Source organism: Dendropsophus ebraccatus, chromosome 8, assembly GCF_027789765.1.
Source record: "Dendropsophus ebraccatus isolate aDenEbr1 chromosome 8, aDenEbr1.pat, whole genome shotgun sequence".
NCBI lineage: Eukaryota > Metazoa > Chordata > Amphibia > Anura > Hylidae > Dendropsophus > Dendropsophus ebraccatus.
In genome coordinates, this window is record NC_091461.1 from 99,424,955 (window position 1) to 99,452,932 (window position 27,978).

Consider the following 27,978-nt stretch of genomic DNA (forward strand, 5'->3'; position numbering starts at 1 on the left):
CTCTGAGGTAACAGCAAGGAGGATTCTGTTGTGTTAGAAAAAAAAGAAATGAACAAGATCCTGTTGTGTCATGAGGTAAAAACACTGACAGAGAAAGTCAGATGTATATGAAAAGCCAGAAATAACAGTGCAGACCAGGATTTACCACAGGGAGAGGGGCTAGGAGTTACCACAGGGAGAGACCAGGATTTACCACAGGGAGAGGGACCAGGATTTACCAGGATTTACCACAGGGAGAGGGACCAGGATTTACCACAGTGAGAGTGACCAGGATTTACCACAGGGAGAGTGACCAGGATTTACCACAGGGAGAGGGACCAGGAGTTACCACAGGGAGAGTGACCAGGATTTACCACAGGGAGAGGGACTCTAGCCCAGTAGGAAGCAAAGGGTTTTACAGGATAGGACTGATAAACCCAGGTACTACCCTACTTATGTGAAGAAGTCAGACTGTGAGGAAGCTTTTCAACATTGTTCTCAGTAATGTTTTATTGCTGATGGAGTTTTACTGTATCGGGAATGTACCAGAATAAAACCTGTTAAACTAACTACATTGGAGTCTGCTTAGGCCTAGTTTACATATATCCAGTGATTCGGCTGCATTTCCCTCCGGTGCAGGACAGAAGCACCGGAGGGAAACGCTCTCCGGTAGGTAACGAACATTACTGATAATTAGGGCTGGGCGGTATACCGTGAAAATACCGATACCGTCCCTGGCGTCGGTAAACCGACCTCAACTTTGCCAGGGCGGTATTTGCGGTATTTCTCCTCCGCCCCCTCAGCTCCCCAGTGTCCCCGCCCCCAACCTGCCTGGGATTCCAGCCAGGGCGCACATTTACTATTGAGGCAGGTGACCTCCCATCCCCTGCCCTGCAGCAGTGTGACATTTGGCAGCAGCCCGTCGCCCCCCATCTCCTCTCACCCCGAACAGTGGCTGACCCGCTCCTCATACCTGGCAGACACGCGGCATTCCCGGCCGCCCCCGCCACTCACTCCGGAAGAGCCAACCCGCTCTTCATAACCAGCACTGAGTACACACGCGGCCCTCCTGGCCGCACGCACCCGCAGGTTCCCGGTCTCTGGAGAAGGAGGTTGCAGGGACCGGGGGATCGTGTGATGGATGGGGTCACTGTGGATGGTGAAGCTGTATAGCGGGATCGGGGGTCTGCACTGCGCCCCCACATCCCACTATACAGCCCCAGCGCAGCGACGCCATCCATCACACGATCCCCCGGTCCCTGCAACCTCCTTCTCCAGAGACCGGGAACCTGCGGGTGCGTGCGGCCAGGAGGGCCGCGTGTGTACTCAGTGCTGGTTATGAAGAGCGGGTTGGCGACTGCCGCATGTGTGTCGGGTATGAGGAGCAGGTCAGCGACGGTGGGGGGGGGGGGGGGGGGTGAGAGGAGGTGGCAGCCGTGAGGGCCAAGTGTGTGCCAGTGCTGTATCTTCTCCCTAGTGACAAGGGAGAAGATACAGTTTATATCACCCCCAGTTTCTGCCCCCCCCTTCTGCCTAGATCTCCCCCAGCTTCTATCCCCTCCCTTCTGCCTAGATCTCCCCCAGCTTCTACCCCCTCCCTTCTGCCTAGATCTCCCCCAGCTTCTACCCCCCCCCCTTCTGCCTAGATCTCCCCCAGCTTCTGCCCCCCCCTTCTGCCTAGATCTCCCCCAGCTTCTACCCCCCTTTCTGCCCAGATCACCCCCAGCTTCTGCCCCCCTTTCTGCCCAGATCACCCCCAGCTTCTGCCCCCCCCCCTTTCTGCCCAGATCACCCCCAGCTTCTGTCCCCCCTTCTGCCCAGATCACCCCCAGCTGCTGCCACCCTGCCCCAGTTCTAATTGCAGTCCCCCTTGCCCCCGCTTCAGCTGCCCCCTCTTCTATTTGATGTGCTGCCAGAGGTTGGGGGGCTCATACAAAATTCATGGGGCCCCATGTATTTTTTTTTTTTTTTTTTGCTATGGGGTGTCATGAATCCTAGCTATGCCCCTGCTCCACCCCCAGCTGTCTTTTGTGATCCTCTAAGGGTGCATTTACACAGAGATTTATCTGACAGATTTTGGAAGCCAAAGCGAGGAATGGATTTAAAAAGAGGAGAAATCTCAGGCTTTGCTTTATGACCTGATCCTTGTTTATAGTCTGTTCCTGGCTTTGGCTTCAAAGATCTGTCAGTTAAATTTGCCTGTGTAAACGCACCATTAGACACATGAATGCTCAGCTTAGCTGAGTGTGCATGTGTTTTTAATGTAGAACCTGCATAGCTGTATACCTGTGTATACACGTCTTGTATTGTGGACATACATATATAATACTGCCACTACAGGACGTGTATATACGGGTATACAGCTATATACACTACAGGATGTGTATATACTGGTATACAGCTATGTACGCACTACAGGACATGCATACACAGGTATACAGCTATGTAGTACATAGCGCTATACCTGTATATACACGTCCTGTACTTTGTACATTGCTGTATACCCGTATATACATGTCCTATTGTAGCTGTATACCTGTATATACATGTCCAGGTTCTCTGAGACCCCCTAATTATAATAACAAATAATGACAATAGACTAAATGGCTCATCCTTGTGTTGCTGCTCAGTGAGTTACTTTTTTTTTACTCTATTAAAACAAAATATCCCCAGGTTGGCACGGTTAAGTGGGTGTGGCTTGCAGAAGGGTGTGGCTTACCTAAGGGGCGTGTCATAATTATCATTCAGTTATCGTTACCGCGGCTACATGTACGATTAACCGCGATAATGATTTAGGTCAATATCGCCCAGCCCTACTGATAATAATTCTTAGTCTTTGGTACCACAGACACTCTCTTTCCTGCATACCCTATTCTCTGCTGGATGCAAAGCTTCTTACCCTGACAGTTATAATGGACTTGAGTTCTTTTCCTTTCTTTCTTATTTTCTTATAATTTCTCTGCTTAAAATAGCAGAAAGTTTTTTTTATAATGTTAAGAAAATTGATGTATACTTTTAACTGTACATCTCATGTGTATACCGTTTTCTTGTATACTGATTGTTTACTACTGTTTTCTTCATTCAAAAAACCTTAATAAACACCATTGAATCAGGAAACGCATCTCTGAACTGATCCCATTGTACAGAGGAGCTGGGCAGCCCCCCAGCTCCTCTGTACAGGTGCAGCACTCTATACGACAGGGATAGGGAACCTTGCTTCTCCAGCTGTTGCAAAACTACAACTCTCATCATGTCTGGGATATCCAGGCATGATGGGAGTTGTAGTTTTGCAAGAGCTGGAGAGCCAAGGTTCCCCATCCCTGCTATAGGAGATGTCCCCATGTCCTGCCTCCCAGCTTAGAGGGCTACCGTGTGCTGCTGCCCCCTATATAGATCGCCCCCTACAATGCCGTTGCGGAAAAAACTGATGACAAGTTGACAACTAATGTAATAAACTTATGCTGCGTTTACATGAAACGATAATTGGCCCGATCGTACGATTAACGATGTCGGAGTAACGAATTTTTTTTCATAACGATCAGCATTTAGACGGTACGATATATTGTACGGAAAAATAGTTTTGCGATCGCGCCCCCGCAGCCCGGCCCTCCGCTCGCAGCCCGGTCCCCTGCTCATCCGCAGCCCTGATCGCCACCTCCCCGCCGCTCCAATCGTCCCCGCCGGCCCGGCCACGAGCATACGTTACCTGCTCCGCGTAGCAGGTCTTTGACATCCCCGACTCCGCTCTTCAGTGCACTGATTGGCTGAAGAGGGGAGCCGGGAATTTCAAACGGCTCCTCTTCAGCCAATCAGTGCTCCTCTTCAGCACAGGCGATCGAAGCGGCGGGGGTGGCGATCGGGGCGGCGGGGGTGGCGATCGAGCCAGCGCAGGGGGCTGCAGGGGGCCGGGCTGCGGGCGGCCAGACTATCGCGTGACGACTGTTTACACGGAACGATCAGCGAATTTTTTACGAGCGACGATTTGATAACATGTTGAAAGATCAAAATGAAAGATTTCTCGTTCGTTGTTTGATCGTTCGCTGCGTTTACATGTACGATTATCGTTCGAATTCGATCGTTATCGCGCAAATTCGCACGATAATCGTTACGTGTAAACGCAGCATTATGGCAACTGATAAACTGATAGAAAAACCTGATGACAACAGTTGTGGTCAATATCTTACAAAAAACAGAAACGGATGCAACTAATATATGTAAACTAGGCCTTAACAAGTGTGCTATAGAGAGGATACACTTAAGAGACTGGACACAGCACCCCCTTCAATTTCCTCAGAATCTCAAAGAACTCGCAATACCCACGCTGCCATACCATAAGAGTGGATAACACACACACATATATATATTGAAGCACTCAGATGTAATTGGTAAGGCGATCACGTCTGTTTTTCACTGCAATGTGTGCATTGGATATCCGTCTCCCTTTGACTTCAATGCATTGCCATTGCAGTCAGTTAAATCGCGGCAAAAACGGCCGTTTTTTTAATATACACCATAATATAAAGAACAATAGTCATTAGTTATGATCGTAATTACACATCGTTATTACGAGCGTTTGTATACTCTAGTATACGAACGATCATAATAACAAACGAAAAATGTGTACATGCACCAATAGATTTGCGAATGATTAACAAACAATTAACAGTAATTTTATGGTCAGCTCAGAAGATGATATCAATAAAGGGCGGATGTAGCTGAGAGGAGTTTACCTCCAAATCCCAACCAGAAGATGCAATCAATGACATACGAATACATTATTATTACTCGTTTGATTGTTGCCTGCACACACACAGAAAGATCATCTCACTTATTTAAGGTGTCCCCATCTGTTCCTCTTTGCCTGAGTGCTGTTGGATCCTTGTGTTCCCAGTGATGGTGTGTCCCCATGTTTATTATTCCACTGATATTCCATGTATCCTGACCTGTGCCTGTTCCTCAGATTACACTTACCTGCCGGACCCGTGTTTATTTTGTTTTTCTCTCCTGTTCCTGACCTCTCGTCCTTGGGGACTAACTACTACTCACACCAAGACGACACTTGTGCAGAAACCTGGCCACATTTTTCTCTGCTTCCCGAGGAACCACAGGTCCCACATCTCCAACCGTTCCAGTCTACTCGTGGCCAGACCAAGCCGCTGCAAATGTCCAGCTAGCTCTGCCTCCTTGCTGTGATGGGGATCTTAAAGGGGTTATCCAGCGCTACAAAAAAATGGCTACTTTTCCCCCTACTGTTGTCTCCAGTTCAGGTGTTGTTTGCAATTAGGCTCCATTTACTTCAATGGAACTGAGTTTCAAAACCCCACCCAATCTGGAGACAACAGTAGGGGGAAAGTGGCCATGTTTTTGTAGCGCTGGATAACCTAATAAGGGGAATGGAGCATCTTAGTTATGAGGAGAGATTAAAAGAATTACATTTGTTTAGTCTGGAGAAGAGACGTTTAAGGGGAGATATGATTAACTTATTTAAATATATAAATGGCCCCTACAAGAGATATGGGGAAAAGATGTTCCAGGTAAAACCCCCTCAAAGGACAAGAGGGCACTGCCTCCGTCTGGAGAAAAAAAGGTTCAACCTCCGGAGGCGACAAGTCTTCTTTACCATGAGAACTGTGAATCTGTGGAACAGTCTACCACAGGATCTGGTCACAGCAAAAACAGTAGAGGGCTTCAAAACAGGGCTAGACAAGTTCTTAGACCAAAATAATATAAATGCATATGTATAGAACCTATCACCCCTCCCCCTTCCCTGTATCCATCCCCTCCTTGGTTGAACTTGATGGACATGTGTCTTTTTTCAACCGTATTAACTATGTAACTATGTAACCCCTTTGAAGCATTAGAAAAACATGGTTGCTTTCTTCCAGAGACAACACAACTCTTGTCTGCAGTTCAGGTGTGGTTTGCAATTAAGCTCCATTCACTTCAATGGACATGAGTTGCAATACCTCACATAAACTGGAGTGGTGCTGTCCATGAAAAAGTGGACATGTTTTCCTAACACTGGATAACCCCTTTAAGTCCTGCCGATAATTCCTGAACCAGTCCATGATCCACTTTGATCCACACCAGTATCCAGTCCATGATCCACTATGATCTACATCCGCAAGCCCAAATGTGACTGTCTAGAGACCAGGAGCCTGCTTGAGAGGCAGTTTATTCAGAAGTCCTGTCCCTTTGTGCAGAAAAAGGACAGATCCAATCTTGGAAATGTGGGAGAAGTTTCCTTTAACCGTCAAGATAACAAGGGGGGAGCACAATAGGTGCTGCTCACAACGTAGCCCCCCTACCCTGAGAAATGAGCCCACAGATTATGCTCACAAATGTGTCCCATACAAATAATATAGTCTGGAAATGTTCATTTTGTCTATGTCAAAACAAAATCAGAACTAATTAGAAAAAAAATAGGTGATACATCTTTTTAAAGGGGTTGTCTGGGATTAGACATACAGCTACTTTGGTGGGCCCCGGAGCAGGAGGTGGGCCTCCCTGTTTAGCAGCTCCAGGACGACATAAAATCCCCCAGCACTGTTGCACACAGCTGTCACCCAGTCGCTCACTGCCTCTATATAGTAACTTGGGGTTTCATCTTATATAAAGGCAGGGATTGACTGGGGTGACAGGTAGCAGCATAAAGTGTAAAGAATAAGCACAGCCCCCTCCTCTACCCTAGCACTCTCCCTACCTCTTCCTCTCAGGCTACCTCCCCTGCTAAATGTGCTTCTGCTAGCAGTAAATACATGAAGTATGTTTGTGAGTCGGTGTGTGGTGCATGTGTGTGTGTATTATCTATGCATATAGGTAATGTGCATTTGTTTATATCTGTACATGATGTGTATATGTGTGTATAGTGCATTTGTGTGTACTGCGTATGCATATAGGTAATGTGCATTTCTTTATATCTGTGTAGGAGCTTGCAGCTATTCAGGAGTTTGGAGAAGCCTCTTTGACCCTTTGTACCAGAGAATAAGAGCATTTTCTATGAAAGCACAGACAAATATATTTAAGGTACCATGTGTCTTCTTGACCTAACAGCTATCCGACAGTGTCAGCAGTTTGGAACATGAATTGCAGCTGACAGTTTTGTTAAGTCTTGTGAAACTAACATGTGACAGGCAGGCAGGGGGAAAGATGATAAAGTATACTTACCAGTCCCCGTGCCCCCATAGCGCCACTTTTGGGTCTCTTCCATAGCCGCTGGAAGTCATTTTAGTCTGGGTTCCATGTATGTGACTGATGGATTGCCCGCCCAGCCAGTCAGTGACCTGCCCTAGTCACTGATTGGACCTGCCTGAGGATTTCAGAATAAACAGCACAGGAATGGCACAGAGGATGAAGGTAACAGACATACAGATTGCACCCTGTGCCCACTAGGAAGCATAGTGTGTCACTTAAAGGGGAACTATCATCAGGTTAGACAAATCTAACCTGCTGATAGTTCCCCTTTAAGTGACACACTATGCTATTTGCATAAAGTGACTGACAACTTACTAGCAGTGAGTTAGCATTGCTGGTCACATACACAGCTCTGTGCAAAGTCACTATAGTAATGTGAAAGGTTTGGCGCTAGTTGTATTCAGTGTATGCAAGATGGGTCTCTAGAATCAAATTCACTGGTGGGCCAAAAGTACTCCAGTCAAGTCCACTCCAGTTGTAGTTCAGTTTAACTTTACACCTGGCTTAGGGCAGGATAGTTCACCTTTGCAGCTAGTGTCATCCTTACCGCTGGCTTACCGCTGGCTTAAAGGACAATTTTTTTTTGGCTTATTTAACACACATTACAAAGTTATATAACTTTGTAATGTGGTTAAATACCCGGTCTGGCCCCCTTCTCCCACTTTCCGACCCCCGACCCCCCACCCCGGAAGTTAAAGAATGTATACATTACCTATTACGGTCGTCACGGTCCTCTTCTCTGGTGTCGGGTGACGTCAGAGCTGGGGGGCGGTCCGGGTCTTCTTCCTCTTCGGCGTCTTCATTGAGAGTGAATGGGAGAGAAAAGGCTGCTGGTGCACATGCGCACCAGCAGCCTTTTCATTGGCTGGAGCGCATCACATGGCTTCCAGCTTGCTGAGCCCTGATTGGCTGAGCTTGCTGGAAGCCATGTGATGCGCTCCAGCCTTTTCTCTCTCATGGACCCGGAAGCAAGAGACATCGCTGGACGGCGGACGCAGGTGACGGTGAGGCGGGCGGCAGGCGAATGGAGTGGCGATAGTCACCGGAGGGATGGTGAGTATGGTGTCTGTGTGTGTCTGTGTTTTTTTTTTTTTGGGGGGGGGGGGGGTCCCGTCGGAGTTGTCCTTTAAGGCAGGATAGCTCACCTTTGTAGCTGATTTCTCCCTTACTACTGGCCTAGGGCAGTATAGCTTACCCTTGTAGCTAGTCTCCTCTTAACTGCTGGCTTAGGGCAGAATAGCTTACCTTTGTAGATGGTCTCTCCCATACCATTGGCTTAAGGGTGGGTCCACACTATGGAATCCACACAGATAAGTTCTGGCGGATTCCTTCGCTCATACCCATTCACTGTGGCGCGCCACTGCGTCCGTGTCATACACACCATTATATGGCCGGGCCGATTCTGCTGTCTGCCAAAAGAATTGGCACATCAGTACAGGGTTACACTTGTCTGGGATGGAGGGGGGGCACACAAGAGAGTGCCCAGTGTCTATTTAGGGGTCTGGTCTGGTTGTACATTATTCCATACTTAACCCCTTAATAACTGCCCTATCCAAATATCACATTTATATAAACCTTACCTACTATCTGCAGGCGTAGGGAACCCTGGCTTTCCAGCTGTTGCAAAACTTAAACTCCCATCATGTCTGGACAGCCAAAGTTTTAGCTTTGACTGTTCATGTATGATGGGAGTTGTAGTTTTGCAACAGCTGGAGAGCCAAAGTTCCCTACGCCGATCTATAAAGCACCTGTACCTGTCATTTTTCTAAATTATTTCTATTTTGAATTTGGTGATGGCATACCTTACTGGAGGTATTACTGCTGTTGTCTCTGCTGCTGAGTGGAGTTCATAGAACCTCGGGAAATCCTAGGTTCTATAGAACTCGAACATTTACGAACCTGCCACATTAGATTGCTGATGCCTTCCTGTTCCGTGGGGAAGGAGGATGCAGCCCGGGTACAACCTGGAATTCGGGGATTCAGCCTAGGTAATAGCCGGGCAATCTCCTCCTTCCCCACGGACCGGGAAGGCATCACCAATCTAATGCGGCAGGTTTGTGGATGTTCGAGTTCAATCAAACCTAGGATTTCCCGAAGTTCGATCAACTCCACTGCTGAGCGTACCTGTGCATTAGGAGACGGCACCATAGTCACATTACACTGGGTGTCACACTGGAGATAGATCAGGAAGCTTTGCCTCCTAATTTACAGGTACAGAGAGCAGGGAGCAGAGACAACGGCGCCTCCTCAGGTACAGACAGCAGGGAGAGGAGACAACGGTGCCTCCTCAGGTACAGACAGCAGGGAGCGGAGGCAACTGCGCCTCTTCAGGTACAAACAGCAGGGAGCGGAGGCAACGGCGCCTCCTCAGGTACAGACAGCAGGGAGAGGAGACAATGGCGGGGAGACAATGGCGCCTCCTTGTACCTGAGGAGGCCCCGTTGCCTCCGCTTCCTGCTGTCTGTACCTGAAGAGGCGCCGTTGCCTCCGCTCCCTGCTGTCTGTACCTGAGGAGGCGCCGTTGTCTCCTCTCCCTGCTGTTTGTACCTGAGGAGGTGCCGTTGTCTCCTCTCCCTGCTGTCTGTACCTGAGGAGGCGCCGTTGTCTCTGCTCCCTGCTCTCTGTACCTGTAAATTAGGAGGCAAAGCTTCCTGATCTATCTCCAGTGTGACACCCAGTGTAATGTGACTCTATGGTGCCGTCTCCTAATGCACAGGTACGCTCAGCAGTGGAGTTGATCGAACTTCGGGAAATCCTAGGTTTGATTGAACTCGAACATCCACAAACCTGCCGCATTAGATTGGTGATGCCTTCCCGGTCCGTGGGGAAGGAGGAGATTGCCCGGCTATTACCTAGGCTGAATCCCGGAATTCCAGGTTGTACCCGGGCTGCCTCCTCCTTCCCCACGGAACAGGAAGGCATCAGCAATCTAATGTGGCAGGTTCGTAAATGTTCGAGTTCTATAGAACCTAGGATTTCCCGAGGTTCTATCAACTCCACTCAGCAGCAGAGACAACAGCAGTAATACCTCCAGTAAGGTATGCCATCACCAAATTCAAAATAGAAATAATTTAGAAAAATGACAGGTACAGGTGCTTTATAGATCGGCGTAGGGAACTTTGGCTCTCCAGCTGTTGCAAAACTACAACTCCCATCATACATGAACAGTCAAAGCTAAAACTTTGGCTGTCCAGACATGATGGGAGTTTAAGTTCTGCAACAGCTGGAAAGCCAGGGTTCCCTACGCCTGCAGATAGTAGGTAAGGCTTATATAAATGTGATATTTGGATAGGGCAGTTATTAAGGGGTTAAGTATGGAATAATGTACAACCAGACCAGACCCCTAAATAGACACTGGGCACTCTCTTGTGTGCCCCCCCCCCCCATCCCAGACAAGTGTAACCCTGTACTGATGTGCCAATTCTTGTTTAAATTCGAACGATATAATGATTTTTCGTATTATAATCATCCCGTGTAATAGGGCCCTTACTGTTGGCTTAGGACAGCATAGTTTATCTTTGTAGCTACACTCTCCCTTAGCACACTGACTCTGGTCTTGGGTGGAATCTCTATACTTTATCATAGAATATTTCAGAATATTTCAGGTAAAGGGAGATCATAGCCAAAAGACCATAAGCCTTTACATTCAGGCCTTATGTTGATCTATAGAAACAGCTCAATGGGGATGCTGAGGAGGTTATACAGCATTAGGAAGAGACAGAGCCACCTCCCCAACCTTGCATGTATCATAGAAGTCTGCTATATATAACATACAACCAAACCAGAAGTGAAAGCATGTGAAGCCACAGGACTGGAGGAGTCATCAAAATATTTTATATGAGGTAACGGAGACTCCAGCAGTGAAACGGCCCCGGGACTCCTCCATTCCAGAACTCCTGATCTAAGCTATTATGGTATAAATGCATCTTACAAGCATCTACCTACAGGTGACTTGCTCTTTATTACTGGCCACCAGCAAAATCAATAGTTTTCTCAGCACAAGGGTTTTCATTTTGTTTTTTAAGCATTTTTTTCTGGACCGAGGTAGCAGCTAAGCTATGATTAAGAATTATGGAGTGTGCGGCCATCCATCCTGTGTCACTGAAAATGCAAAACCCGGCTACATACATCATCAATACTGCTTCTACTTAACTCCTTCAACAAGCATCAGGAGAGTCAACCACAACCATCATATAGAAGCCAGACCAGAGAACCAGACCCTACACAAAGATAATCCTGATAGAGTAAACCAGATCCTTCATAGAAGCCATCCTAATTTAGAGAATAAAACCCTACATAGAGATCACCCTGATAAAGAGACACTACATTAAGACTATCTTGATACATAAAACCAAATCCTACATCACCTAGAGACCGATACCCTCCATTAGAGTCCATCCTGATATAGAGAACTAGACCCTACAGAGAGGCAATCCTAATATACTGTAGAGAACCAGGCCTCACAAATAGATCATTCTGATGTAGAGAACCTGATCGTGATTGTTCCTGACCTAAAATCATCGGTCACCGCGCGCGCATCGTTATGTGTAATTGCGATGCACAGCTGACAGCTGGGAGCTGTGTAGAGAAAATAATAAAGCATATACGTACCTCTCCGTGCTCTCTGGTGTCCTGCTAGCTTTGGCCCTGCAGTGTCTAAAGTGTCAGGCCACTCAGCCAATCACTGTTCAATAGAAAATCCCGGCACTCACCAATATCATAGTCTTCAGTGTTTATTCGGCATCCATAACCATACAGATGTGAACAGCAGGACAGCATTTCGGCAACCACCTTTGTCAACTGCCAAACGCGTTCAGCTTTATGTTCGCACTGGTATGGTTATGGATACCGAATAAGTGATGAAGACTATGATATTGGTGAGCGTCAGGATATTCTATTGAATTGTCTTGCTGGGATTTATACCTTTCCTCAAGCACAACCTGAAACTTTACGGAATGCCGCTCTGAACTTTTTCCATACTCAGCCAATCGCTGGCTGCAGCACTGTCCCAGTGATTGGCTTAGCAGTCTGTTACTTCAGACACTGCCCCGAACAGGCTTACAAGGAGGGCAGAGATGTATGTATAGTTTATTATTTTACAAGGGATACACAGACATCTCTGACAATGTCCGTGCAGCCCTTGCTGCATGATTATCGGTCTGTATATGGGCTCAGTAAGCTAGCTCCGATCTAGCAGATCAGCTCTGGCTTGCACCAAGTTTTTGGCTCTAAGTAAGTTATGTAATAGGTGTTGCACTTTTATATACTTTTTACAACTAAATGTGGGCAGGCTGGGGTAAAAAGCAACAAACCCGTACACACTGTTCGTCAATCTCCTCTTTTCCGCGCCCACTGCACGGCACTTCACAATTTTAATCTAGGCACAAGGGTTTGCCATAGTTATCGAATCATATTGTACAGGAGATCCCAGCCACCTTCTCCCCATAAAGTAAACTATCTAATCTCACTAATATGAGGTATGGAAAGTTTCTATCTATACAGGTGAGTGGCTATAAAGAATCACTGTCAGAGATCAGAGTGACCAGTGCAACAAGGGCTGGAGAGAAGATGTGGCTGTGTCCCTGCCTCCATTGTATATGCACACATAGAGCTGGATTCTAGGGACTACTGGATGGAAGTCCAGACATGTGGACCCCAATGTGTCCCTTTTATCGGCCATCTTGGTGTGTGTAGATAAGGGTCAGTGGCCCATGTGTGAGCACTGGCTCCACTCCAGGCTTCACACTTCCCGCTAGTTGTCTTGACAATCTGGCATTCAGGACTTGTCCACTGAAGTTTGTGTCATTGGAATTAAAGTCTGGATTTGTGACCAAGGAGCTCGGCCTCTGCCGCCCATCCTCGCCCCTTCTCCTGCCTATGAGACAGCACAAGGAGACTCTTTGTACGCTCCTAATCCTGCAGCAACACAGCTTTAGCAACATCCAGGGATAAAAGCGCCATCAAACCACAACTTTATGAGGGCAAATCTTTCCTAATCCTTCGCTTTAGCTAAACAAAGCTCCTCGCCCTAATCCGCTATTGCTTGGAAAAAAAAGCTGCGATTTTGTTTTTAGTAAGAAGATGATCCAAAGGACTAATTTTGAGAGAGACTAACCAGCTCTGACAGCCCTTAAAATAGACGGCTAAAATAGATGCAAACTTCCCTCTCAATTCCAGGTCTGGGAGTAAACGCAATAAGAAACATATCCCGGATTTATCCGTGCGCTGAGCTCCCCCCATTGTGCTCCTGCTCCCACCCAGGACCTAAACTCTATTTGATCTTCTGAAAAGTAGACGAAAAAGTGATTATTCCCAGCGGAACAATACATGGGAGTGTATAACCGCGAAGAGACCGAGATGTGAGAACCCTGAGGAGACTAGCGTTCAATGCACGTACAAGAGAGACAGCAACACGCAAGAGTGTACAACAGACACCAAGAGAACCCAGAAGAGATGACTGCTCATACCACTGCAAGTACATCAGAGTGCACATAACACACCTAGAGAACCTAGAGTAAATGACCACTCAAACTACCGTGCAAACATGCGAGACGGCAAAAAACAAGAGTGTACTCCAGACACCTAAAAGACAACTGCTCATACCACCACATGCACTCTAGAGACAGCAACAAACAAGACCAGAAACCTAGGGGACCTGATTGGAGAAGACTGCTTATACCACTATACAAATACGACAGACAGCAACACAAAAGAGCATACACCACATAACTAGAGGACCCACAGATGACCGCTCATACCACTGCATGTACACAACAGACAACAACATACAAGTTCGTACATGAAACACCTAGAAGACCTGATGGGAGACCACCACTCATCCCAATGTACAAACAAAACAGACAGAAACACACAAGAGCACCAGACACTTAGAGGACCCTGAGGAGACAACCACTCATACCATCCTATGCACTCAAGAGACAGTAACACACAAGACTGTACACCAGACACGTAAAGAACCCAGAGGAAATGACCACATGGACACGAGAGAGCAACAAAAAAAGAGTGTATATGACGCACTTAGAGGACACAGAGGAAATTATCAGTCATACCACCACATGTACACGTGGGCATAGACCAGAAAATTAAGGGATCCCTAGAAGATGACTGCTCATACCTTTGTGTGTATACCCTGTGAATACTGTCATGCGCACATGAGAGACAGCAACACATGACAGTGTTCACCACACACCTACAAGACCAAGAGAAGACAACCACTCATGCCACCATGCGAACATAAGAGACAGCAACACGCAAGAGCATACACTAAACACCTAGTGGACTTGATGGCAGACGACCACTTATACCACCATGCGCACACAAGAGCATATACAGACACCTAGGGAACCTCAACAAGCCTCCTGGTCCCCCATGCCACGTTCCACTACTGTTCCTGTTTTCTTCAAGTGTTCCTGCAATATAGCAATGTTGGACTAGTACACCTGGGGTACAACTACCATTGATGTGGGAAGCTGAAACCTATAAACACTAAGGAGCAATCTCTTCTTTAAGCCCTGCAACTTCACCAGGGGCTTCACTCAACACAGTGAAATGGTAAGGAGCAACTAAAGCCGATTTACCCCAATGGCTGACTCACCCTTAACTGGGGCCTGCAATACTGGATGTGTCACTTGGTGCCCTTGACCAGTAATAGGCAAATCTTCATATCTGTGAGCACAGGTTGTTATCGCCACTGACTCGAAGGGGCTTAGAGCCCCTTCCAGCAGAGTACACTGCTTTTTGGATAGGTCCACCCAATCTTAAGTCAAGCCAAAAATCAACTAAGTGACTCATAAAGAGACTTTGAAAAACTGCAACTTATCTATGCAAAACAAAGTATACCTGCTTACAGAAATGATTCAAGTATTCAAGTAATGTCAGAGATCCTGACAACTCTCAAGCTACTATCTGTGCAACTTGCGTACAAACTTGCGTATCTTTATATTTTCTTGTACTGCACCTTTAAGAGAACAACAAGTAAAACGTTAACCTGTTTAACTATTCTGGACTCTGTGGATACCTTTTCTTGGGAATATACCTTCAATAGGCATGTGTTCGGACCCAGGGAGGGCTTTTACCACTCTAAGCCCTGTGACCAGTGTTGCAGCGGTACCACAGTACCTAGCCCTTGCAACTAATAATAGCACCCCTGGGTTACCACATACTGTATATATTACAAAAGGAGGGTGACTCCAGGGGTTGACAGTGCCTACATAGGGTAAATTACTTACAGGGGTAGGATTGTCTACAGGGGAAGGGGCTTACTACAGAGCAATTACCTACATGAGGATGTAGGGGAGCTAACTATTACATGGATACACAGAGGGGACCTAACTGCTATATATGAGGCACAGAGCCACCTAACTACTGTATGGGACACAGCAAAGTCTAACTACTATATGAATGCACAGAGGTGGCCTAACTACTATATAGAAGGAATACTATATAGAAATACTATATGGGGGAATAGAGAAGGCCTAATACTATATGGGGGCACAAAAAGGCCCTGCACTGTATGGAGGCACAGAGAGGGCCTATACTATATGTGAGCAAAGAGGATGATTGCCTACTATATGGAGGCACAAAGCGCTCAGACTACTTTTGGGAATTTCTAAATGGCTCCAGACAGTTGAAGGTGGTCTGGCCCACCCATAGGTCCACTGGGCACAGAAAGCTAAGAGACCCAATTAAGCTAATCTCAGACCCTGAGGTCAGGACAGAGTCCATAAACAGGATGCCATACGGTATTCTGTGATGTTGCCAGTTCTGAGTGCACACTATCCTGATGGCAGTCTTTGGCAATCAACTCCAACAGCAGGGTAAGGCTTCTGACTTCAGAATGATTCTGCAGTTCTAACTAGGGACAGCAACCCACTTGAAGATGTAATTGAAACCATTGAAGACTTAAAGCAGAGGATTTATAAAGCACTGCACTCCGGCAATGATTGGATCCAGCCCTAAAATATACAGAGATAGAACAGAAGGTTCCCCATCCAGTGACATAGCAATAGGAGTCACAAAGGTTGCCACTGCGACCAGGCCCACATGCTAGTTTCCTGCCACTCAGCACTTCCTGTGCAATGCAGAATAGTGCAACTCGCTCTGCCTGCTTTACACAGCATCCAGACCTGACCATAAGAGGTGAGAGCACTGGAACTGAGCAGAAACCAGGAAAGGTGAATAGAGATTATCACTTAGCATTTGAATACTAGTGGCTGACAAAGTTGGATGCAGCCCTAGGGAGTACTGGAAAACATGGAAATGGCCATAGACTGTATGCATGTTTTACAGGACTCCCCTGTAGAGGGGACAGTGGAAGAGTACATTTGAGGACAGTAGTACAATTCACTTGGGCACAGTGGTACATCATGAGGTGACAGTGGTATAGATCATTTGGGCATGGTTGCGCAGTACAATGGAGTACAGTTGCACCGTTCATTAGGATATGAATTCTCAGTAGGGGGGCAGTGGCATTATTACATTACTTAGGGTCTATTCACACGTCAGTATATTTTTCCAATCCGCAAATTTCAGTCAGTATACAATCCGCAAATTCAGTCCGTATTGCATCCGTATTGCATCCGTATTGCATCCGTATTGCTTCAGTAAAATACAGACCCCATAGAGTTGTATTGGATGTGTCAGTTACTGTCCGTACTAGGGTCTGTCCTTTTTTTTTTGCGGAACGGATTGCAGCCCAGTACACAACACGGATGTGTGTATAGGTCCATTGAAATACATTGGTCCTATATTATTGCGGATCCGCAATTGCGGACAGGAACAGGATGTGTGAATAGGGCCTTAAAGGGGTATTGATTTTGCAAATTTTCCCACCTACAAAGAATTCAAGAGGTGTATACTTTTTTATTGTAGGTACACTTCATCTGTGAAAGAGAGAAGCTATTTTAAAAATTCCATGCATGAATTTGTTACAAAATCCTTTCTTTGCAACTACAGAGGTCAGACATTTCCTGTTGTTCTTGACCAGATTTGGAGACACTACAGCAGGGATTGTGTCCCACTCCTTTATACAGATCTTTCAGGTTTCTGGGCTGTCCCTGGGCAACATTTGAGCTCCCTCCAAAGATTTTCTATTAAAGCCCTATTCCACGGAACGATTATCGGCCGCTACGGACGACAATCCTCCCGTGGAATAGAGTGCAACGATCAGCCCACATTGTTTATGTCGGCTGATCGTTGCACACGCTTGTTTTTCAACATGTTGAAAAACAAGCGACTGATACAGCAACGATCTGCTGCCGTCGCTCCGTTGAATAGGAGCATCGTCAGCAGTCGCTGCTGTATCCTATGGGCTGCCCGGACGATCAGCAATCACCCGGGCAGCCCCCCCACAGCTCCCTGCTGCCCCTCCCGCACTCACCCGCTCGCTGCAGCCGCGTTGAATAGTGGCGGCAGCGAGCGGGGAACGAGGAGCAAACGAGCGCTGACCGCCCTTGTTTGCTCCTCTAGACGGCCCGTGGAATAGGGCCATTAGGTTCAGGTGTGGAGACTGGCTAGGCCACTCCAGGACCTTGAAATGCTTCTGACGGAGCCGCTCCTTAGTTGTCCTGGCTGTGTATTTCAGGTCATTGTCATGCTGGAAGACCCAGCCATGACCCATCTTCAATGCTCTTATTGAGGAAAGGAGGTTGTTGGCCTCATCCACCCTCTCTTGAGTACCCTACAGGAACGGTAATCTTTGAGAGTGTGCTCCCAGCTCTTTTCAGGTAATTGACTTGGTCCTTCTGTGTAGTTATGGTCTGATTCCTGAAGAGGATCATCCTTGCCCCCTGAGGCAAGATTTTACATGGAGCCCCAGACCAAGCAAGAGTGACAGTCATCTGGTGTTTCTTTCATTCTCTAATAATTGCACCAACAGTTGTTGCCTTCTCACCAAGCTGCTTGTGTATTGTCCTATAGCCCATCCCAGCCTTGTGCAGGTCTTCAATTTTGTCCCTGGTGTCCTTAGACAACTATTTGGTCTATACAGATGACGAGCTCAAACAGGTGCAATTAATACAGGTAATGTATGCAGAGTAGGAGGGATTCTTAAAGAAAAACAGGGAGGTGATCAAATACTTATTTCATTCAATAAAATGCAAATTAATTATTTAAAAATTATACAATTATACAATCTGGATTAGATACTGTCTCTCACAGGTGAAGTGTACCTACGATAAATGTGACACACCTCTCCATTCTTAGTATATGGGGAAACTTGCTAAATCAGCAGTGTATCAAATACTTATTTTCCCCACTGTATATGCAGTGTCCCACAACCCTGCTTCTTGTGCTGATAAAGTTGTGGATATGTGTAGGCCAGCACTGTACAAACTTTTATTCAAAGCCTAAAGGGGTATTCTGTGGGATAAAGGATGTTTGTGCTGCTTTACTGTGTTTTCCCTAAGGTTCCACTCACTGACTGCAAGCATTTGCTGAGGTTTCTCCAAGGGTTAACTGTCTGCCACCTCCTTGTTGGACCCAGTCTGTCTAAATTCCCCCCACTCTCAGCCTATCAGGGCCTTAGTTCAGTCTCCTGATTCTTTCTGGTCAATGGGTGACCTCGCTACCTTAGGCTATGTTCACACTACGGATGAGACCGGCGGTTCCGTGACCCTGCTGAAGAAGAGGCAGTGTTCACAGGCGCATAAAGTCCGGCCGTTGTTGCCGATGGCAACAACAGCCGTATTTTTACGTAGTGTGAACATAGCCTTAAGATGCCTTCAACTATGGGAAACTCTCCCTATAGTACATAAGGCTATATTCCCACTATGTAAGAGACATGTCAGTTCTTTGCGGCACCCCATGGGATCCCGGCCGGAGCGTATATTATGTGAAGCAGCAGTAAAGGCAGTGCGCCACACCGGCCGTACTTTTACTTAGTGTGAACGTAGCCTAAGAGTGGTTAGAGCCAGCCCAGGGGGGTGTTTTCAGTGTGTTTCTAGTCTGTCCTCTTAGGGCCAGGCCTGTATTTAAAGTTCATGCTGCCCTAGGCACTTTGCACGCTGAGGCGCCCCGACCCCCCCCCCCCCCCCGACCCCCTTAATTGTACATGCATGGTATATACCCTGGCACTTGGGTGCCGCTCCACTTGATGCCCGCTGTTCTCATCAAACAGACGTGATGGAGGAAGGAAGGAGGCCGAGAACGTCTTAGTTTGGGGACCGGTTCTGTCCAGTGTTGGACTGGGGCACCTGGGGCCCACCAATATAGAACCAGTGAGACACGACATGCTGACCCGCTCCTTTCCTGAATTTATCTGTATCTGTGACAAATCTCAGAACACCCTCCATTTATACATCTCTCAGGGTTTGCTGGGAGTTGTAGTTTAAGAGCACAACCCTGTAATAAATCACTGTGTGCAGAGGCTCCTGGTGGCTGCAATCTGTGGGTGATAACTGGGGGGGCAGGGGAGCAGGGGAGAGGCTGGGGGCAGGGGAGAGGCTGAGGATTAGGGGGAGACACTGCGGGGTCGGGGGTGACCTTCCGGCACACACAGCCTGACAGAGGCCGGAAGCTCATGGGGGGAGGAAACCAGCCTGCCTGCCCATCCTGCTCCTGCTCCCGGCCGCTCCGTCTTCCCCCCTAGCCTCTTCCCCCCCCCCCCCCCGGCGCGGACTAGGCACCCGTAGGCCGGTGTCTACGGAGGGGGTTTTAAAAAAATAAAATAAAAGTGTTCCCTGCAGGGCGCCGCCCTAGGCACCAGACCACGCGTGCCTAGTGGCAAATACGGCCCTGCTTAGGGCCCCATTAAATCAATAGATTATCTGACAGATTTTTTTGAGCCAAAGCCAGGAATGGACTATAAACTGAGAACAGGCAATAAAGGAAAGATTGAGATTTCTCCTCTTTTCAATTCTATTCCTGGTTTTTGCTTAAAAAAATCTGCCAGATAATCTGTTGGTGTAATAGGGCCCTTACTGTCAGTTCCAGTGCTCCAGTGGATGTGAGCCCAGCTGTATCCACACCCAGAGAGTCTTGTTCCAGGGGTTTGGCTGCTGGCCAATAACTATTCCTTAGCTGCTGTTCTGTTCCTGTGTTCCTGAGTTCCAAAGAATGGATTATTAAACACCAGAAGTGCGACTACACCAGAGGGATCCAGCCCAATCATGCTGAGAGGGTCATCAAGCCTTCAATCTTTAGTCAAGTTCTGCATTCTGCAGAACTGTAGTCAAGGGTTAGAGAAGTTGCATCTCGCCAATTGGGCCCCCCCACATTTGCCAAATCCTGTTTTGGGCTAACGCCAAGGTCGGCTCCTACCAGCTATGATGTTGGTGCCAAATAGGGATGGTCCAAACCTGCCGAGGTTCGGGTTCCTATGAACCCGAACGCTCAGCAGCAGATCCCCGCTGTCTGCCCGCTCCATGGAGCGGGCGGATACAGCGGGAGGAACGCCTGGAAAACTGGGATACAGCCTACGGAGCGGGCAGACAGCGGGAATCATTACCGATGGTTCGGGTTCGTACGAACCCAAACCGAACTCAGTTCGGACCATCCCTAGTGCCAAAGTATTCCTGGATGTGCCCAGATCTTTAGTACTGGTTTCTCTTTTTCTACTAAGGGTCCATTTACACAGATAGATTATCTGACAGATTATCTGCCAAAGATTTGAAGCCAAAGCCAGGAACAGACTATAAACAGGACAGGTAATAAAGGAAAGACTGAGATTTCTCATCTTTCCAAATCCATTCCTGGCTTTGGCTTCAAATCTTTGGTGTAAATTGACCCTTAGTATATGCAAGCAAGCCAAATTTGTCAAGACCCTGAACGGTGTAGCTGCAAGGTCAGATCCTTACTGTGACTACTGGTTTGTCTCATTCTATTAAGTATCTACAAGCAAGCCAAAGTTGTCAAGACCATCTACAGCAGAGTCCAGTGCTTCTTGGACAATGCTTGTCTAAGTAGTCCCCCTAGTCACCACTGCCTAAACTTTCTTCTAAGTGATCAAAGTTACTATCACTAAACTCTCCCCAAAAAAATCTCTGTTTACCTGCGCTAAGCAGAAGCTCTAACTATCTTAAAGGGGAATTTTACTTGTGTACAATGACTGTAAACTGTAGTCTGCATTCAACATCTAGCCGATCCCTCCTTCACTACATATATCTATACATGCTATTTCATCACCTCCTATACTGTGGAGAAGACAGATCGTATACAGCATCCAGAGCAGCACAAGCACTTCAATGAGAGGCCATGTCTGGATGATGTCTGCTCGTATTATGTTGGACAATAAACGTCACTGCCCCCAGATAGAGAGAAGGTGGAGACGTGAGCGCTCGTAAAGTAACATCATCCGCCTGCTCGCATGGCACTTAAGAGTTTTGAGTTGCAGGGATGGAACGTGGACGGCGCACGCAGAAGTCGTCGCGAGCAGGAATTTATGGATGTCATTTCTGTTCTTTGTAGTTCCAAGTATTTATCACCACTCTGGAAGAGAATAAACACTGTAGCCAAAGGCAAACGTCAAGATCCCGCATGGTAGAGCTGTAAAAAAGATGGAGGAGCTGGAACCAGTATAATAACCCCCATAACAAGCTACGCCGGAGGCTTTTGGGAATGTTACAGATGTAACCGCTTCAGCTGTCATTTTCTACTAAGATGGTCTTGATTTACAGATGTCAGTAGCCACAACTACCTGTACTTCCTATGGCTATGTCCATGGACATGGGGATATGCTCATTTAGAGTTCGACTGTTATTATACATTACACACAGGCCAGGGCTATGCTATACATGGTATTACATGCTGGACACAGGTCATAGCTATACTAAACATGTTATTACACATCAGACACAGGCCAGGGCTATGCTATACATTTTATTACACATTGAACACAGGCCAGGGCTATGCTATACATGTTATTACTCACTTAACACAGGTCAGTGCTATGCTATACATGTTATTACATATCAGACACAGACCAGGGCTATACTATATATGTTATTACATATCAGACACAGGCCAGGGCTAGGCTATACTTGTTATTACATATCAGACATAGGCCAGGGCTATGCTATACATGTTATTACTCACTGGACACAGGCCAGTGCTATGCTATAAATAGTATTACATGCTGGACAGATGTCATGGCTATGCTAAACATGTTATTTCACATTTGACAAAGTCCAGGGCTATGCTATACATTAGTGATGAGCGAATAGTGAAATATTCGAATATTCGATATTCGTACGAATATCTCCCAAATATTCGAGTATTCGATCGAATATTCGATCCCATTAAAGTCAATGGGAACAAGTATTCGAGTTTTGAAAAACATCTATTCGACCACTTGGAGGTAAAAACTGGAAGCTGGGGGATTTGAACGCATATCGAATATTTATTGAATATTCGACGAACTATTCGATAATATTCGATAGATCGAATACCTTACTATTCGATCGAATATCTACGAATATCTATTCGATCGAACAGTATTCGCTCATCACTACTATACATGTTATTACACATCAGACACAGGCCAGGACTAAGCTACACATTAATACATATCAGACACAGGCCAAGGCTATGCTTTACATGTTATTACATATCAGAAACAGGCCAGGACTGTACTATACATGTTATTACATATCAACCACAGGGAGTATGGGCCCTATTCCACAGTAACGATAATCGGCCCTATTTGGCCCGATTAGGCCGATAATCGTTCGGTAAAATAGAGAGAACGATCAGCCGATGTTCGTGTCATCGGCTGATCGTTCATTTAGGGCCAGACCTAAAATCATCGTTCCCCCACCGCGCATCGCTACGGTTGAATAGCGGTGCGCGGCGGGCGACCGACGATCTGACAGGCTGCAGCATCATACATTACCTGTCAGGTCTTCTCAGCGCTGTCTTCATCCCCGGGTCCTTCGCGCTCTATCTTCAGAATGGCCGGTCAGCTGACGGAGCGCTTAGCCAATCACAGGCCGGAACCGCCGCGGCCTGTGATTGGCTGAGTTTGGCCGGTCAGCTGACCAGCCATTCTAAAGATAGAGCGCGCGGGACCCGGGGATGAAGACAGTGCCGAGAAGACCTGACAGGTAATGTATGATGCTGCAAGGGCTGCAAGGACATCGGTAACGATGTCCTTGCAGCCCTCGCTCAACGATCATCGGGCCATGGAATAGGCCCAGTAAACGAGCGGCGATCTAGCAGATTGCCGCTCGTTTACATCGTTGATCGGGCCCTCGTCGGCCTGTGGAATAGGACCCTATGACTAGGAATATCATCCCTTTTATATCTTGGCTCTGGCTAGTGTCTACTGTTTAGATAATTAATAAAGCAGAGAAAAATACAAGAACCCATCAAGTTCAACCCATAACCCTACTGTGTTGATCCAGAGGAAGGCAAAAAAACAAACAAACTCATAAAGCAGATGCCACCTGCCCCACAACAGGGAGAGAAAATTCTTCCGGACTCCAAAGAATAAATCCCTGAACCAGCGTCCCAAACAACAGTTTAGGTTGTGACTCTATAACTGGCATAACTTCCCATTGTGCTTTGTTAGGAAAGGGACCATTGCCCAGTTTGGATCCTACGCCTAGGAAAGATACTTCAGGTATCTGGAATATAGGCCCACACTTTCCTGTCAAGAGGCCCTAAATTCTCCATTAGTTCCTATCTAGCCATGGACAGGATGTCTAGGCAGCGCCATCTAGCTCCTTTCGATGCTGGTTCTTGGTTTGCTGATAAAGTTGTAGTGTTGTAAACCTAATCTCTTACAGAGCTGGAGCACGCAGGATATATTATTACCATTGTGTGCCTGTAAATTACCTGTTACTATATGTAATAAGCAGTTACATAGAGGCAGACGCTGGAACAAGTATTGGCTGGTGCCGCTCTAATCTGCTCACTCTATTGTACTCTCTCTGCACAATTATCTATGAAACCAAACCGGCTGCTTTTAACCCAACAGAATATTTCACAGGTTTTAAGTGACTCCTGAGTGGAGCCTCACAGGCGGACATGGTGCTGCTATGGTCTTACACAATCACAGCTGGCAGACATGCGACACTTCATCCCAGAAAGGCAGACAGAGGGGTCTGGAGGAGACAGAGTGGTCTTGAGAAGGACTTGTGGTAACCCAGGGGAGTTAGGTGGTGGTAGCTATGGCAGATGGTAGTGTACCGCTTAGGCACTTGTCACGGTGGCCAGAAGTGGTATGTGCCTACCCCTGGATATACACAGGCCTGTTAAAGGTTGGTGTATTGCAGGTGTTGTGCGAGATACTACAGAGTTCAGCAAGTACTGAAACAGGTGCAAACTTTACTGTAGGACCTTTTTCTGACTTTACTTGACATTAGACTTTACTGACTCGTGGTGGTGACGATGGACTGCCTGCAGAGTAGGGAGTGAAGTGGGCCCTATTCAGACCCTTACTTAGCTGTGGGGGCTTAGTGAACAGTATCTACATCCATGGGTATGAACATCCACCTATTGCTGTCCAGGAGTCCCACTTTAAGCAACTTTCAAACTTTATTATCAAAGGTCAAAAATAGTCACAAACAGTGCTCAAGTGATTAGTGCAAAAATCAACAGTAGCAATCAAACAGGTAGAAAGGTGAGTTGATAGTAGAAAGAACAGGGCCCCTTGCCTAATGTACTAGGTACTCTGCCGGGATGTGGTGAAGTGTTTCTGTACTGTTGAAGAAATCCTTGCTCTCATGTTTGGATGAGTCTTAGTTATCTCATCTAACCGCCTTCTGCCCCACAGTGTCGGGTTTCCGTTCTAATGGGGTAGTACGAGTCCCAGGTTTCTACACTGGGTGGAGCTGGTTTGTAGTATCCTTCCTACAAAGCTAAGTATCTGTCAGTAGAGAGTGGCTTGCTGGCACTGTGCTCTACTGTAGGTCCAGTCATGAAGTATATGTCCCTTTCTCTAAGGTGGTTGATTGTCCTGTGTTATAAAGTAAGTCCTTGTCGTAGGCAAGGGGTTAGACTCCCTTGTCTCCAGCTTCCCTAGGGGTCTAGTCTAACAACCCATAGTGGTTGGGTAGCTAGTTCTCTGGAACTAGACTGAGTACCTCCAGGAAGTGCAGACTAAAGACAGCAGGGAGTGTGTGTCGATAGACCTAGTGTTAGCTGCAGCTTTGCTGTGAGTGTGACATCTGGTGGTTGGAGGAAGGAACAGCGGCCAACTGTCCTAACCTGTGACACTAGAGTGAGACACTTTTACCAAGGTGTAAGAAAAGAAAGAAAACACATAGTGGAACACTAGACAGGCTCCACCTAGTGGGTAAAGCTAGCCATTGGGGGGACCTCAAAGGAAACCTAGGAGTTGACAGTAGGGTTTGTAAGTTGCCTAGCTACTGATGTTTCCCCATTTCAGTTTTCAGGTGATAAGTCTAAATTTAGATGTTGACCTGACTCTATGGAGCCAAGTCCTCCCAGGATGGATTGTTTTTAAATATATCTAGAGCTGTAACCTGCAGTATTACCAACTCGTTACTTATAAATCACGGACACAGATAAGACATTGTATCATGATTATAAGCCTGGATAAATGGCCCAAGTTTTATTATGGTAATCACATTTTATAGACAGAATATGGGGAGGTACTACACATGCGTAGTGTAGTCATATGAAATGTAAACATCAATACAGGTGGGGTTCCAAGTCACAAGACACATACATGTCACACTCTGATAAGCCAGTCCATAAATGGTCAGTAGCATCCTGTACTGCGCAGTCAAGTTGGTATAACGTGTGAGAAGATTAGAACAATACATTCTGTGCAAAGATACTTTCCCATCAATTCAAGAGCACAATAGACTAAACAGTCCAGTTTCTTCTGAAAATGTCCTTCAAAGCTTGATAAGAAATCGTGAGACATAGTTCATCATTCCTTATTGTCTCCATGTAACAGAAGTCTCAAGGATAGAGGAATTTCCCAGACATTAGAAATATAAAATTAACCCTATCAGGAACTCTATACTTTTATGTGCTGATGCTTCTAATTCAAAGGCCTGTATATATATATATATATATATATATATATATATATATATATATATATATATATATAATATATATATGTAGTCGTATAGGTACGGTGCAGGTAGGTAAAATTTCATCACCTGGCCTTATCATTCCCCCATTTGACATCTGTGAAGCTTGGAAATGGGTCATCACTGGTGGTTGGGTCGTAGCCGGAGGTTTTAAGGCCTCCACCCTCAGCCGCAGGTTGATCAAGGGACCACAGGTGAAATCATCCTCCAAGTACTAGTACAGCATCCAACCTCCAGAAATGTCCAGGCGGCACAGATTCAAGAGAACCGATAAAAGAAAGAAAACATAGTAACGTTAGTCACTTATATGGGGGTGAAGCTTCTTCCTGTTTGTCGAGGTTTTATACAAGAGAGAATATACACAAACACTTTTGTGCATAAGACTTTTTATGCATAAGACCACTTGGACGAGACCCTGAAGGACTCCCATTAGTTTATGGGCATCACCATAGGATAGACAAAAATAGTACTTTATGTTTTATTGAAAGTTATAGATGGCAGAACAACCTTTTAGCGGATGTGATAGGAAGATCTGCAATAACCGAAAGAAAATACTAAACAATGGCTGTACAGTATACATTAATATACAGCTTAGTTACAACAAAACAAATAAAAGCTTATTATCAATACCCAAACTAATATATGTATATATTTGACCTCTCCGGATTTTATCAAAATAATGAAACCTTATTGTCTCATCACTCCTGTCCCTAAGATTTGTCCCTAATCTTGTCCCTAATCTTGACTACAGATGTAGCCCCCTTCTCTAGGTCCCTTTACCGTAGGACTGCCCAAAAAGGTAGAACAATCCTCCGTCTCGAACCTAAAGGCCCTATTCCACGGAACGATTATCGTTCGTATTCGGCCGATATCGGCCGCTACGGACGATAATCGTCCCGTGGAATAGAGTGCAATGGTCAGCCGACATCGTTCATGTCGGCTGATCGTTGCAGTCGCTTGTTTTTCAACATGTTGAAAAACAAGCGACTGATATAGCAGCGATCTGCTGCCGTTGCTCCGTTGAATAGGAGCATCGGCAGCAGACGCTGCTATATCCTATGGGCTGCCCGGACGATCAGCGATCCCCCGGGCAGCCCCCCCGCAGCTCCCCGCCGCCCCCTCCCGCACTCACCCGCTCGCTGCAGCCGCGATGAATAGCGGCGGCAGCGAGCGGGGAACGAGGAGCAAACGAGCGCTGAGAGCGCTCGTTTGCTCCTCTAAACGACCTGTGGAATAGGGGCATTACTAGTCTCCTGTCACTCCTACGTCTGCCTGTGACATTGAGTGATCAGACAATAAGCTATCCACTGCATATAACAGACTTAACTCTATCACAAGGACTCTACCACTTTGGCATCATGTGGGTATTGGAAAGTCAAAACAACTAACTTTAAAAAGTTTCTGAAAAGGAAAAGTTTAGATGTGAGCAAATCTTATCTCATGGCAAAAGCAAAAATAAAAAGTTGATTGACACATAAACCAAAACCAGTATAGCAGATAAATGCAATAAAATCTCCACAATGTGACCTACTATGTAACCACTAGATTCACTTATAATAACCAATTAATGAATTTACAATCTTCAGTACTGGATTCTCAGAATTTCTACTTCTTTTTAATCCTTTTGTACCTAGAAAACATCTTTGGGGGCGTGGCTTAGCTATGGCGGCGTGAAGAAGCACTCCTGAGGAGCTCCGTCCATAGCAGCGCAGACCGACATCTCTCCTGACCCCATACCTCTCCCTGGGATGCCCGGTTCCCGCAAGCGTCCTCCTCTTAA

The 27,978-nt window shown here is 46.5% G+C and overlaps 1 long non-coding RNA gene across 1 annotated transcript; it reads left to right on the plus strand.

The window, feature by feature from the left end:
- Window positions 1-2: 2 nt before the first annotated feature.
- LOC138798897 (uncharacterized) lies at window positions 3-27,978 on the plus strand. The gene is made up of 3 exons (XR_011364199.1): window positions 3-75; window positions 6,908-7,005; window positions 27,833-27,978. It is a non-coding gene; the product is annotated as an uncharacterized lncRNA (long non-coding RNA).